Source organism: Cyrtonyx montezumae, unplaced genomic scaffold, assembly GCF_038088225.1.
Source record: "Cyrtonyx montezumae isolate F1298 unplaced genomic scaffold, pur_monq_1.0 scaffold_8, whole genome shotgun sequence".
NCBI classification, from domain to species: Eukaryota; Metazoa; Chordata; class Aves; order Galliformes; family Odontophoridae; genus Cyrtonyx; species Cyrtonyx montezumae.
In genome coordinates, this window is record NW_027072089.1 from 35,113,711 (window position 1) to 35,127,943 (window position 14,233).

The window sequence follows — 14,233 nt, forward strand, 5'->3', positions numbered from 1 at the left end:
TACAACACAAGTCTTGGGACCTGGGTGCAGTTCTGTGCCTGGGGACGGATGGGACAGGTAAACTGGAATAAGATCATAGAATTGTTAAGGTTGGAAAGACAAGATTATGTAGTCCACCCTCCAGCCCATGCCTGTTAACACTCTATACCATGTCACTCATTGCAGCATCTACTCTCTCCTCGAACACTTCCAGGGATGGAAGTGCTCCAATGCCTCACCAAATAAAAATGATGATTTTGGCCTGAATTTTACTGAAGGCACTTGGTTCCAGAGGGAAGTTCCAACTTTGATGCATACATGTCAGTTCTGCATGTCAAGATTTGGGGAAAAGCAATGGTTGCTGGCCAAGGCCAATCTGCTGTTTGTTTTCATCTGCTTATTGACAGGTACAAATGGTTGGTAAATGGAGCCCCAAAAGCTGAGGTTCTTCTGTAATCAGATGGAACCTCATTGGAGGTGATGAAGTTCCCTACCCTTTGATGAAGCATTGAGCTTAGGCATTGCAGCAACACATGTACTGAAGTTACTGATGTAAGTCACCATCTATCATAAAGACAATAACAAGGAAGCAGAGGAACAAAATAACCTACGCACTGAAGAAACACAGTAATGGCAAATAAATGCGATAAAGACATCTGTCAAAATGATAGGAACCAAGAGAAAGAATGTCTGCTATTAACTGAAGCTGGTATTTCTTTTCTGATGGTTTTTACAAAGTGGTACGTGAAATGCAGGGTTAGCAACATATGCACTGCAAAAGATTGAAAGCCTGTCTGCTTGCACTGAGTTAAGCAGAGGTTTTTAGACAAAAAAGAGCACTGTGAGTTTACTCCTCCTCTCAAGGTGCCTGTTCTGGTGGCACCAGCCCTAGTATCTCACTCAGCTTGCAGAACCTCAAGCATCCTAACCAATTGATCCCCCCAGCCAAAGGAGCTGTCCAAAGGGACATCCCTCCATTCCTCCATAGGCAGTAAGCAACTGATGTATTCATGGCAGTGCTCAGCCATTCTCAGTGTAGCAATGTATTTGTCCCTGCTTCTCTGTCTCACCAAGCACTGTCTCCTGATTCCAGTGGCAAATCTGACAAATATTCCCTGCAAGGTTCCTCTGTAAGCAGGAAAGCCTACAATAAAACAACTCATTACTGGAAGGCAAAACACGGGCTTAGCATCTTCTGAGACTTCTTCTCAACCTCAGCTACCACCTCCACAATTGCATCTGCCTATTTCCTATCTGATCCCGTAACCGTGGGAGATCCACAAAGAGCTCTTTCTGTGCTCTGGGGAAATTGAGTAGTTAAACCCTTGCTTTACACACAGTAGGAGAAATAGCTAAAAGAGCTGCATGGAGCCCATACAGGAGCTACTCCCCAGAACTCCCATTGATACAGAGGTACTGGAATAGATAAACAGCTATTACCTGGTTAGTTATTTATTTGGTGTCTTTGAGTATTCTTACTTTTAAATAAAGCATTATTCAGCATACATTAGAGTATGGCAGTGCTGCAGGAGGTACTCAGCACCTCGGAGAACACGAGTCATGTTTCGAGTCAGGTCTCCCAGACAGCACTTGCTTTCCTTTGCAGAGTCATGTATTTTATTATTACCCAGCAGTGCATTAAATCACAACTCAAATGTAGCTCCTATTCCACCGACAAGGGGACAAGTGAGAACAATGACTTGTAACATTTCAGAGCCTGTCACAGTTACTGCCTAATTAGAGAAACCTACTAGCAAATGTGCATCTGCATGGATCCTGCCACTGTCATCATTTCACATTCTATTAAGGGCTTGCTGCGATAGACAGTTTACAAAGAAATATCATTCAGGCTAATACCAAGCTGGCAAACATGTAATTGGGTAGAAAATAAAACAAGAGAGGAAAAGAAAGGGAGGAAGGGGAAAGGAGAAAGAAACCTTTCTGTTTTGAAAACAACCTCTGCAAAAAAAAAAAAAAACCCATGAGTACTGCAGAGAAGATCCCTACCCTCTGACAATTGCGTGTTTACAGCAAGTATGAGCATAATTGCTCTGATGGGCTGTCAAGGAAAAGATTAATTTGGCAAAGATTAGTATTGACTTGCTGTTTATTAAGGCTTTTAAACAGCTGTATCTGGCAACATTCCTGTAAGTGCCTGTCATGTCTGAAATCAGGCTCACACCCGGGTGCTTGCCAGCTGTTGCTAAACAATCTTACCACTCTGAGTATCTTTCTCCAGGCCAAACAGCGCGAGCAAAGCATTGCCAAATGAGTCTCTCCCGTCCTGTCACTATTCAGGGGCCCTGAAAGCTCAGATGTCTGCTCGCAGCTCGATGGTGGGGCTGATAGCAGCACAGGGGAGGCAGCAGAGTGGGCAGCGAGTGCCGCACTCCTGGACCCGTGTGCGGAGTCACAAAACCACAGCAAGGGGATGTGACCCCCTGGTACCTGCCGCCAAGGTCCCCAAGTACTACCAGCAGGTTTGAGTGGTTTTTCCCCTGAGTTCTCAGCGGGCTACAGCACAGAGCCAAGTCAGGAGAATGCACGCAGTACAGTAGGCACCATTAATCCTTGCAAAACGAGCCAATGTTTTCTTCTGTGATTTTTCCTTTATTTTTTTTTTCTTTTCCCAAGACTACTGATAAACAAAAGTCACTAAAGCCGTGCACGCAAAATATCCCAGGTCAGTGGAAACCTGCAAAAGGAAAGATGTCAGCTGTTGTTTTTGTCATGTTACTTAAAGCGGTTTGGCTTTCACTGTAAGCTTTAGGAGCAGGTTCAGAAACAAATAATACCAATGGAAAGAAGGATAAGCGGCTGCAGCTAAACGCCAATACAAATAGCCATGTGTTACAATTAAAGTTGATTTGGCCTTTCCAATAGAAGGCTGATTTTCTGGGATTAATCTCGACCTTTTCAAGTCGCATCAGGCTGAAATAAGTTGTCAGAACAGATGTGAATTTTGTTTGCAGAGAGCAATCGCAATCCAGTAACCCTTGGAACATGAGCATTTTCCAGGCTGCCGGCCGGCAGAGCGGTCAGGATGCAGACGGGAGATACTGGATGCACACAGCAGGACTCCAGCACTCAGAGCCATGTCCAGAGGCTGGGCATTTAGGTCAGAAAGAAATTCAGGCTGGAGAACGAAGTACTTTTCCTTTTAACTCTACAATTACCAAGCAGCACACTGTACATGCAACAGCCTTAAAAATAAGATATTGGATCAAGGATGAGTACGTTTGTAAATGTGTTTTTTAACTAAATTGAGCACAGGAGTGGGGGATATTCCATGTTTCACAGCAGGCAGGGACAAGTTTTGTAATACAGAAGCCTCTGAAGGCTCCAAGAATCACACATTCCAGAGTCTGCTCTAAAACAGCGTTCTAAGAAGTTTTGCCTTACAACCTGCATGTCTCTGATAACTGTTTATTTATGTATTTATTTAAAAGGTAGGAAAAAGAAAACCTCTAGTAAATACTCTGCCTTTTCACACTTTGAAATCTAGAGTCAATTAGAATTTCAGAGAATCAGAAAAGACCAGTCTTTCCACGTTCAGCAGGGGCAGATGGGCTGTTCACCTGCACAGAGTAATGCAGGCATTGTGGCAGTGCAAACCCTCTGCATGCCCTGAGCTCACAGGTTGCATTTTGCACAGCAAAACACTCTGTCTCATCAGCTCAGAGTATTGTTAAATACTGAAATGCAAGGGATTTTTTTCCTGCTGTCTGTACTAGCAGTGCTTAAATACAAACAAGAAGATCCAAAGTTCATTCAAGAGCATGCCATCACTTCAATAAATAAGGCTATCTGATACCCTAATTAGTAGAGTAAGTCTTCGTGTTTTGATATCTACTTCTGCTTCTGCTCAGGGTTCTGAAATAATGAGCTGAGCCTCCCTGCTCCTCTGGCGTACACTGCCAGAGTCTCTGTTGTGGTTGTGTTAAAGAGATGAACACTAAAAAGGATAAGTGATGCGCCCAGGGAAACTAAGTAATTTAGTGGAACAGTGGCTAAGATCCGAGAGTTTTGCAAAAAGTCTTTTTCTTCAGTCCTAACTGAAGTTCGACAGTTGAAGCAGCACTCTGATCCACAATCTTGCTTTAATGAAGTGAGATTATACAAATGATAAACAGGGGGAGATTTCCAGGTCTTGTTGGCCTTCTGAGTTTTTCTACTTTCTGTTCTTAAGCGCACAATGAGTGCTATTTTCAAAATTATATGTAAAGTAACTTTTAGAAGTTCAAAGTGATAAAAGAGGAAGTAATCTCTGGTCTCAAGTTGCTGGAATTTACATTAAGATTTCAAAGCTCGTGACCAGTATTTTAACTGTACTGTTCTTGAAGGTCTTTATTTCTCTCTTTCTCTCTTTGCAGAATTTTGCCTTAGAACCTGGTCAAGTTCTCTTCCTGCCTGACTTTATTTATCAGATTTCTCAAAGTACAGTTACAGATATATATATATTTATTTGTATGTATGCACACAGAAGAGACTCATAGGAACCACAAGATGAGAGCTGTGACAGAATGGGACTGTCCTGCTGCTCAGTCCCCAGCAGAAGTTGCCCTCTACAAGAACACTGGAGGCAGCCAAACAATCATTGGGGTCCTGGCAGCAGTCTATGCTTCTGTGCTAAATGGGGGATGGATTTTCAAGGCTATATCCAAATCCTCGGGGGAGATCAAAATCAGAACCAGCCAATCTTGTCTTCTCCTACTGCGTCACCTTTGGACTGGGAAGGAATCAGAGCACAGGAATGGGAGCCTTTCCAAAAGAATGTATTTTAGTGGGCTTGGTATTGACAGGCCGAAGGCTGGGCTAAATGATCTTAGAGGTCTTTCTTAGTCTTGATGTTTCTATGATTCTTTGAAAGGTGACACCAACAGACACAGAACATTGACATACTGGAGTGAGTCTAGTGGAGGCCACCACAGTGGACGGTGGGTTGGAGTGTAGGAGGAAATACTGAGAGTACCAGATCTGGATAGTTTCAAGTAGAGGAAGCCAAGAGAAGCTCTTACTGCAGGCTGCAGCTGCCCAGCATATGTTTGTAAATAAGACAGAGCCCAAGTCTTGCTGGAGAGACACAGTGAAGAACAAGACAACAGACACAAGCTGCAACGAGGACAATCCTGGTAAGGAAAGAGAAAAAGCCATCGGGAAGGAGGTCAAAAACTGAAATAGGAGTCCAGTGGGGCTGTGGGATCTCCATCCTTGGAAATACTCAAAACGCAACTGGACAGCCCTGAACAGCCTCCTCTAAGTGGCATGGTCTTTCTCTGTGGGGATGGTGTGGACCAGAAAACCTACAGGACCCCCTTCTGACTTATGCTAGTCTGTGACTGTTCTACACAACATCCTTACACATGGGATAGAAAGAAAGCCAGCACATCATAGTTACTTGGCCCCAGTTTGGGAAAGGGAGTGAGAAAGTCTTTGTGTGGCTTCCTGTTATACAACCGGTATGCTACAGTAAAGTGTACTATTTTGAACTTGGGTTTTACAGTCTGGTTTTACATGTGCAAAAAAAAGGCAAAAGTGAATGTCATTTGTATCTGAGCTTCCTGTGTAGGTTTATTTAAGAAAAAAAAAAAACTCCCAAGCAAGACATAAGCCCTAACCCACCAATCACTTTTATGAAATGAATTCAGTCTACATTTTTGAGAGTGTAACTTTCATGCAAAGACAGGCAGGAATGCATTGGTTGCCAAAGTAAAGCCAATCAGTTAAAGCTTGGACTCAGGGGAGCAAGGCCTCAAATAAATGAAGGAAATATACAGAGTTTTCCTTTTTCATTTTTTTAATGTATAGCACTCAAAGAAGTCTCTGGGGCTTCAGTACGTGACTTTACATTTTAATGCTTTTCCTCCACCAGATGGTTTAGATAAAACCTATTAGTTTCATTTGTGCAAATAGTTTCATACCAAAAAATGTCTATTTTTAAGATTTTTGCCTCAAGCCTTGAATTATTTTTTTTAAGAGGTGAAGAAGTTTTCACTAGTATCTAATACTCTAAATCATCATCATTCTTACCATCAAAAAAAATGCATACCAGAACGTGGCTAATGAATCCTCTAAAAGAATTTATGTCAAAAAAGTGCATTAAAATTACTTCATAAATTTGATTTATGCATCTTTTCATACAACCTTTGTGTGTTTGCAATTTTATATGAGCTTACTTATGATCATTTCAATCTCTGCATAAGTACTGTATACGCTCTGTCAAACATAATGATGCCAAGCCTTTATCTTCCTTTTTTGTCTTGATGTCATTACTTTGGAGAATACATTCAGTATGTGGAAACTGGAGATGGTTCATAACTGGAAACCTTAACTGCCGTTAGAGGCAAATCCACCCCCATTTCTGGAGTTAGGGAATTCCCTCAGCAGTGAAATGAATGTGGCTTTGCTACTCAAGAGCTGAAAGGATGCTAGGAGGGCTGGTGTGACTAATTTGAATTCTTTGGAGTTTTTCTTTATCATTCAAAGAGTGGGTTTGGAAACAAGCAGACTAGGACACAAGAAACACCAGAATCTCTTCATTAATGCAGTCACCCTGTTTGATCCAGAACAGATGCTATCAGCTGTTTTCCCTCTGTTCAGCAAAGCTCTCTGGGGTGCCCAGCACACCACTGGAAATAACATTCCTGTGTGCCCTCAAGATTCAGGTTTCTGCAGTTCTTGTGCTATTGGACATTCAGAGAACCTGAGTGTATGTAAATAGAAACCACTCCACAGAACAAAACTCTCCATGCAACAAGGGGACTTCAGTCATGAGTATATTGATTGAAGGATTTACAACACAGCAGCAACACATTGACAGACTGTGACTTCGTGTATACATCACTGTATTATTATAACTGTTGGGATGTTCAGGAGGTAGCAATTAGTGAGCATCAGGGTGTGTAAGCCCCCTGCATGGTACTGTCAAGGCTAATACATGTCAGTGCCTACAGGCAATGGTGGAAAATAAAACATTTCAGGGAACAGCAACAGGAAAATCTAAACCAGGGCAAGACATACACAAAGCCATGTGTTATGGAATGAAAGCAGGCATAATCCATGGCTCAAGAATAACTGCTGATCCAGGAATTACTTTTGTAATGCACCTTCAGCATCAAGAGAAAAAATTACATATCAAAATGGCAAAAGGGAATGTTGTTGGCATTTTTTTCTCCCCAGATAATGCACGCAGATAGCAGCACTTCCCTTACAGCTGTGGGCAGGAGCTGGGGCACAGGCACTGGCATGACAGACACCCAGGGGTGGAGGAGAGCTCTTCCCCCAGAGCACCTGCTTCCACACAAATGGGTGACTCTCCATCAGACAGCAGGTATCTACCAGACTCCTACCCACTCTCACATGGTGACGTGAGATGTGAATCCATTTGCCCAGATCAGAAATTAGTGAACCTTTTTTTTTAGTGATGATACACTCCACTGTCCATCTTACAAATGTTTATTTTCTTTTAGGTCAGAGCCAATCCCTTTCTTCATGCCCCTGCTCCCGTGCTGCCTTGAACCTGCTTGCTGCCCTCCCAGAAACCAGACCCTGAAGCATAGCAGACATCGAAATCATGGGAGATACCTCTTGCAGGCTGATGAGGAATCTAGTAATTGCCTTTTGGCAGATTGTTTTTCTATCTTGGCCCATTCTTCAGGGCAGTACAAGATACTTCTGCACATGAGCCTTCCAACCGATGGCAGTTGGACAGACCAGCTCATCTGCAGCTGAACAGGCCAACCACAAGGGCATCAGAGGGCATCCAGGGGCCCCAGAGCCCCAGGAAGGGGCTGCCACCAACCTGCTCCTCCCATCCACTCCTGACCACACCCAGCAATGCCATGTCAACACAGGAGCCATTGAAAGAATAAGGCTACAAAGATACCTCCTCATTTATCCACCTCCCCTGGCCTGTTTCTGGATTTATCTCCGATCCCTAACTGTAATTTAAAGTCAGTTGCAGTTGGGTCACCAGCCACTGTTGACTCTTTTCTTTACAATGGCCATTGTATAACGTGAAACATTTGAGGTGGAGTAAGAACCATCCCCACTGCTATTAAGAACAGCAAAAGAAGTGGACCAACTGCATGGACATTTTTCAGCACATTTCTTCCAGTAAGCATACCTTCCTTCCCTTCTGTGCAAAGGAACTCTCATCACAGCAGCAAATATGTATGATTATCATTTTGTCATAATGAATATTTGTACCAGGGAAACAGATTCTAAAAGAATAATGTTCATAGAGTCAGGGAAATTGTGACCCAAACTATGACCTGTGTGCCCTCAAAGGAGCTATGAATTGAATTATAATGAACCATTCATGAATTAACTGCATATCAAGAAACAGCTAGTTCATCTCTCTAAACACCAGACTTATGATGAATATTTGCTAACAGAAAAAAAATCCTTAGATGAATAATTTGTTGCAAATGATTTGCTTACACTAGTCTCTTTCAAAAAAAGTCTTTTTACCTCATTCAGGAAAATAAATATATATCAAGATCATCATGCATTTCCCAAAATTAATCTCAGTTCTTCTTGAGAGACATAAGCAAGTCAAGAAGCCTGAGACTCTCTTCCAGTCAGACATGATCCTCTGCCACTAAAATTGAAGGGACCTTTGTCATTGTTTTGAATATAAGTAAATTTAAAAGTAGAAAATAATAAAATGTAGAAGTGTGAGTGAAGTGAAGGGCAGAATGGTGTTGAATGGTTGTGTTAATGTCATCAACATCTTCTTTCAGAAGAGAATAGATAGGCAAACTAGGTAAAGACATATAAGGAAGCACTTAAAATGAATTAAGCTGTGTTTCAACAGAGTGCTGAAATTCCCCTTTGTCCGCAAAACAGAGTTTTTTTTCCTTGTCCTCAGACAAGCTAGAGATTTCATTTGCCTCGAACAAAGGAAGTGCTCCCAAAGGAATAAGCATCCAATTTGCAATATGACATGTGAGTGCTCCACCTGCTTTGGGCCAAGCGAAGAAACAGCCTTTCTCCCAAGGATGATGCTGAAGCAAGATGTCCGTGGGGATTTGAAGAATTACAGCCTGCATGGCTGCTGGATAGGAGGAAGATCAGCCTGAGAAATGGTAAAAAAAAAAAGAAAACCGAACAAGCAAATGAGGTGTATTCCCCTTCAGTGCATCTTCAGAATTTAAAGGGTTTACCGAGGCTGACAAATAACTTAACTCACCAGTGCACTACTGGGCCCTGATAGCTACGTTAAGAACAAGTTCACTCCCAGGTTGTCTCTTGGAATGAAATTCCTCTGAAACAAGACCTATTTATGGTTTTAAGCTTAGTTCAGTAAGGGAATCACCTAGTTTTGTCCATGAGGATGGACAAGATGGTGCCAGCCCTTACATGGTTCTCCAGCACTACACCTGCATGCTCGTCACCCCTAAGGATCCCGCTCCTTTCCTTTCCTACCGTATGCTCCAGGGAGCTATGCCACCTCCATTAAGGCTTTGATACAAAAAATAAAAAATAAATAAAAAATAAAAAATAAAAAAACCCTCACATCAACTGATCAGTGCATGAGGGATACAGAGTACCACAGAGGCACTGGGGGCACAAAGCTGAGGGCAGTGGGGTGTGAATACAGCCTGCCTGGCTAACAGGAGGCTGGTCCTGGGTAGAGGGACTGGGCCTCACTAATGGGTTTGGTGTGCCTTCAGCATCCCTTGAACATCCTCTGTGCCTCACATAGGGATTTGCTGGGATCAAATGGACCTTCAGACAGCCTGGTTGGACTAGATGATCTAGTGGTCTTTTCTAACTTTTATGATTCTATGATTCTATAGTCAGCACTGTGAGCAAAGTGTCAGCCATATAGTGACCCTGGTCTTTACATACCACAGAGGGAAGGCTGCTGAAATTATTGTTGCTCATCCAGCTTTGTTCAGATCTCTGTCTGTTCTTAAGTTGTATATACATATAGTAGGGAAGGACTTTTGCTTTCAATTTAGAGTCTATAAGCTATCTCCCTGAGACAGTAAGAACTATTTTGCCAATAGTGCTTTATTAATGTCACTTGTGCCAAACATATTGTACCTGTTACAGCAAACTCTGGATAGAACAAAATAAAACCACTAATGGGAAAGTATAATAGATAAACAGTAAGGCTATGCATTTGATAGTTTCCCACTGTTATTATTATCAGCAGCACTATATTCATCCATGTGAATTATCACCATGAACTACATTTCCTCTCATAATAAATAAAAGACCATATTTGAAAATTCTGGTCAACGCAATTTATGCAGCTCATAAGTTAATTCCTGATGTGTGTTTTGTCTCATTTCGTGGCTCTCAGCTATAGTGATATCTCAGTCCCAAAGCACTGGAACGTCTGCTGTGAGTACCAGGAGTACCACAATTGCACCAGCAGCACACTGAGGGAGATGGGCAGGGAGGGCACCCCAGTGCCTTTCTGCATCAACACACATTACAGGATCCAGAACAGGGGGCAATTTTGAGCTGGGGGGATTTGCTATTAAGTCTTGGGGACAGAATGTATTGTCATGTCATCAGGCAGGCATAGGTGAAGCAATCTCAGAAGGTGATTGCTTGGGGGAAGTGATCATCACCTGCTTTGGAGGTGAAACCAGGAACTTAATCACTGCTGAGTGTCAAAGCATACATCCCTGAACAACACTTTTCTGATTGTGAGCTTCTTTTCAGCCTCTCTACCTAGGACAGGTGGCACCACTACAAGCTTTTTCCATCTTCAGGCCACACAGGTTGCATCTGAAGTAAAGAGTGGTCTTTTCTAGTACAGAATGAGTCAAAAAAGTGGCTGTACATACTGACCTACAGTCACAGAGCAAGACATTACCATAATAGCAGCCAGATGGTCAGGCTTTGCCTTTATTATTGGAATTGTCATTCATATCACAGGAGTGCTGAGATTCCCCAACCAAGACTGGCACTTGACAGGTGCATGGTCAAACAGACACCCTTTGCCCTCCAGAGGTTCCAGTCAAAAATGCTGAGACAGGTAAGAGAAGGAAAAAAGGGATACAGAGGAGTCCTGAGGTTCAATGGTGTCTTCAGTGCAGCAGGACCAGCCCCATAGACCAACCCCAAAGACTATACCCCAACTCCACAGCTCTGCCTCAAAACTGCCCTGCCTGCTTGAGACCTACACAGGTCCCTGTAGAAAAGGTGCCAATTTTTGCCCAGTCTCTCCTGTGGTGTAATAATAAATACTAATTGCAATATTAGAGAATAAGGTGAAGTTTCTCCATGCTGAAGTCCGTTCATTGCTGGAAACCGTTCTGTCTTGGCTGTACCTGCATACAAAATGACAACAAACCTTTCACTAGCATCTCCTTGTTATGTTACCTATACAGTCTGGTTTGTTTTATCTTTACCCTAATGAAAAATATCTGAGTAGTTAGTAAGAGTGTAGAAAAGATCTACCACCAGATAGCAAGTGTGCACTTGCTCTGTGTGTTGTAAACCCACAAGAAGTCACATGCTACTTTGCTTTTAATTTTGCCAAAATCAGAAAAATCGGTTTAACAGAAAAAAACAAGTACTTACCCACAAAGGTAAAAGCCCAGGGGCAAGAGATAAGCATATGGGAGGTTATCAAGGTAGGTCACGTTTTTCTCTAAAGTTGAGTAAACTCCTAGAATTGATAAAATCTTGCAGCCAGATTTCATTCGACATGAAAACATATTTGTGGGAGGGAAGCATCTGTTCATTATCACTCCTGGGCTTAATTGTATGTTTCTTATCACCCAGTGGTGTTTTCATACTTACCACATGCACTACCGTATGTCCAATTTCAAAGAGAGAAAAGAAAACGGAGTGACTTGTTTCACAAAGGAAGATAGCTTCAAATGACCTTTATTTCCCTCTGAGAGAAGGGAAGGGACAAATTCTGGGGATGGGTGTCTCCTGGAGGAACTGAAGTGACGATGTGAGAATAACGGACCGGTTGGAAAGAACATACGGCTCCGATGAGCTAGAGCTAGTTATCGCTCTGCCTAGTGATTGCAGGAACTCATGTGATTCATTTCTCCCAGGGGAGAAGAACTTACCCTTTTGCCTCACTTAAAAACAAAATATATAAAGCAAAACAAAACAAAGTGAAACAACGGGCTGTTTCTCTTGAAAAAGCATATTGCAGATCGGAAACACAAGTTAAGGAGAAAAAGCAAAAAAGACGTAGAGATGCAGAAAAGAGACTGGAAAAGAGAATAAACCAAATTCTTTTCAAATCATTTTTTCCTGCTTTCCCATGAAAAAAGAAAATAATCATTGCAGGGTTGAAGTTGTCCTCTCTGTGTGAGTTTAATTAATTGAAGCAAGAGAGTCTTCAGGAACCTTGTCATAATTCCCATCAAAAACACTATAGTATGTAACCCTGTTGCTACAGATGAGGGATTTTTTCATTACTGTTTAAGTCTCAGCCATTCAGAAATCCTTTTTGTATTTCAGCCATGACTCAGCTGATTTAGGTATTTTAATTCCCCTTTTCTTCATGCTTTTCATACTGTTCTGGATTCCCTAACAATGTGTACATGAAATTCATGCTGTGGAAGATGAGAGGTAATCTCTGATAGCTACTCGAAAGCTCAAGTTAAAAATAATATTGTGGCACAAAGGGCTGCTTTTCCTTGTTCTGTAGATTTACAGTCAGTATTGGTCCCATGCCAGGGAGTTTGCTAAGATGTTTATTTCCCCACATACAGCCATGGCAGCATGAAAGCCTATTGAACTGCACTCAAGAGTAGCCATCCGCTGTGCTTCTATGTCATATTGCATTAGAAAAGTAAGTGGACACCTTACAATGACATCTGAGGATTTCTTCTTCCCACTGCTCTAAGAAGCTTAAGTTCCAAAAACTGTTTGTTTACCCAAAATCTCATTATTGCAGGATGCAGAATAAGGTAGTTCAAGCTCTTTCTTTTCCTTTCTTTCTTTCTTTTCTTTTTTTTTTTTTTTTTTTTTGCACCCTCATACAAGGCACTGCTCAGCACTTTCTCTCCTCTCAGACCAGAGCCCCAAGCACGGGACATACAAGGTGATCTGGAGAATCAGTGTGGACCCATCCTTTGAAGTAAAGCACACTTATCATTTGCCTGGTAGTCATGGATCTGTACTTTTAAGATCAGTAGTAAACTAAAATCCTCAAAGTCAGATTTTATGATCCCATTTTCCTCATTTCTACACATTTCCTCTGACTGAAAAACAGACCAGAATCACTTACAGGGCCAGAACTCATTTCATTTGGTCTCACTTCAGATATTTACTAAATCCAAGCAGCTGTATTAATATTATGCTATGTTTCCACTGTTTAATTTTTTTTTAAGTTTGGGAAATATAAAAATGATGCTTTCAGTAGTAGCTTTTATTGGCTGTAATATAGTTGAAGTATGTTTTTCAATAGCTACTGACCACGTAAAAACAATACAACATATCAATACACTAATTGAACAACAAAAAGTAGAACACAGAAGAGGTTGTATATTTTCCCTCCAGCCAACGTATTTTTAAAGGAATTTCAGTTTTGGCCTCCTGTGAATTTTTACACGTTTCCTTTGCAGATTTTATAGTTCTGCACTTAATTTCCTGCACTCTCTCTATTCTAGTTGGTTGGTTTTTTTTTTTGTTTGTTTTTTTGTTTGTTTTTTGGGGTTTTTTTTGAAAGAAAAGAAAAAAAGAAAGGAAATATCAAGAAATTGCCTGGAATTATTTGGTATTGATTCTTTAGGTATGAACTCCTCAGTTAAGGGACATTTTTATCATGTCCATTTTCCAGAAAAGCAGCCTTGTCATGCTTACCTCTTCACAACACTGCCTTTGGATATTATGAGTAAAATAGAAATATTTTCTTGTTACTTCATTTTTATGTGTAGTCTATCACTTTCTTTCATAACCTCAGAGTTTAAACTTAAAAAAATGTTTTCTGCAGAACTTTTTTCATTTTCTATAGTTTTTCCCAAAGTGAATACTTATAAGGACCCTTGATGACAAATCTGGTTCCCCCCCCCCAGAGAAACAGGAAAAGTTTGGCTCAGGGAACTATTCCTCTATTTCCCACCAGAGGGCAAATTCGATAGCCACCAACACTGGTGAGATGTCATTTACTTCAGAAAGGTGCTGTCTAGTGGGTAGAGCCTCTACTCCATCTGAAAAGTTCCGTCCTGGAAAAGTAAGGGATTCCTTATTTTCCAATCCATATTGCCAGTGCTTCTACTGATCAATCCTCACATCTACCATGGAAATCTGTTTCTTCATG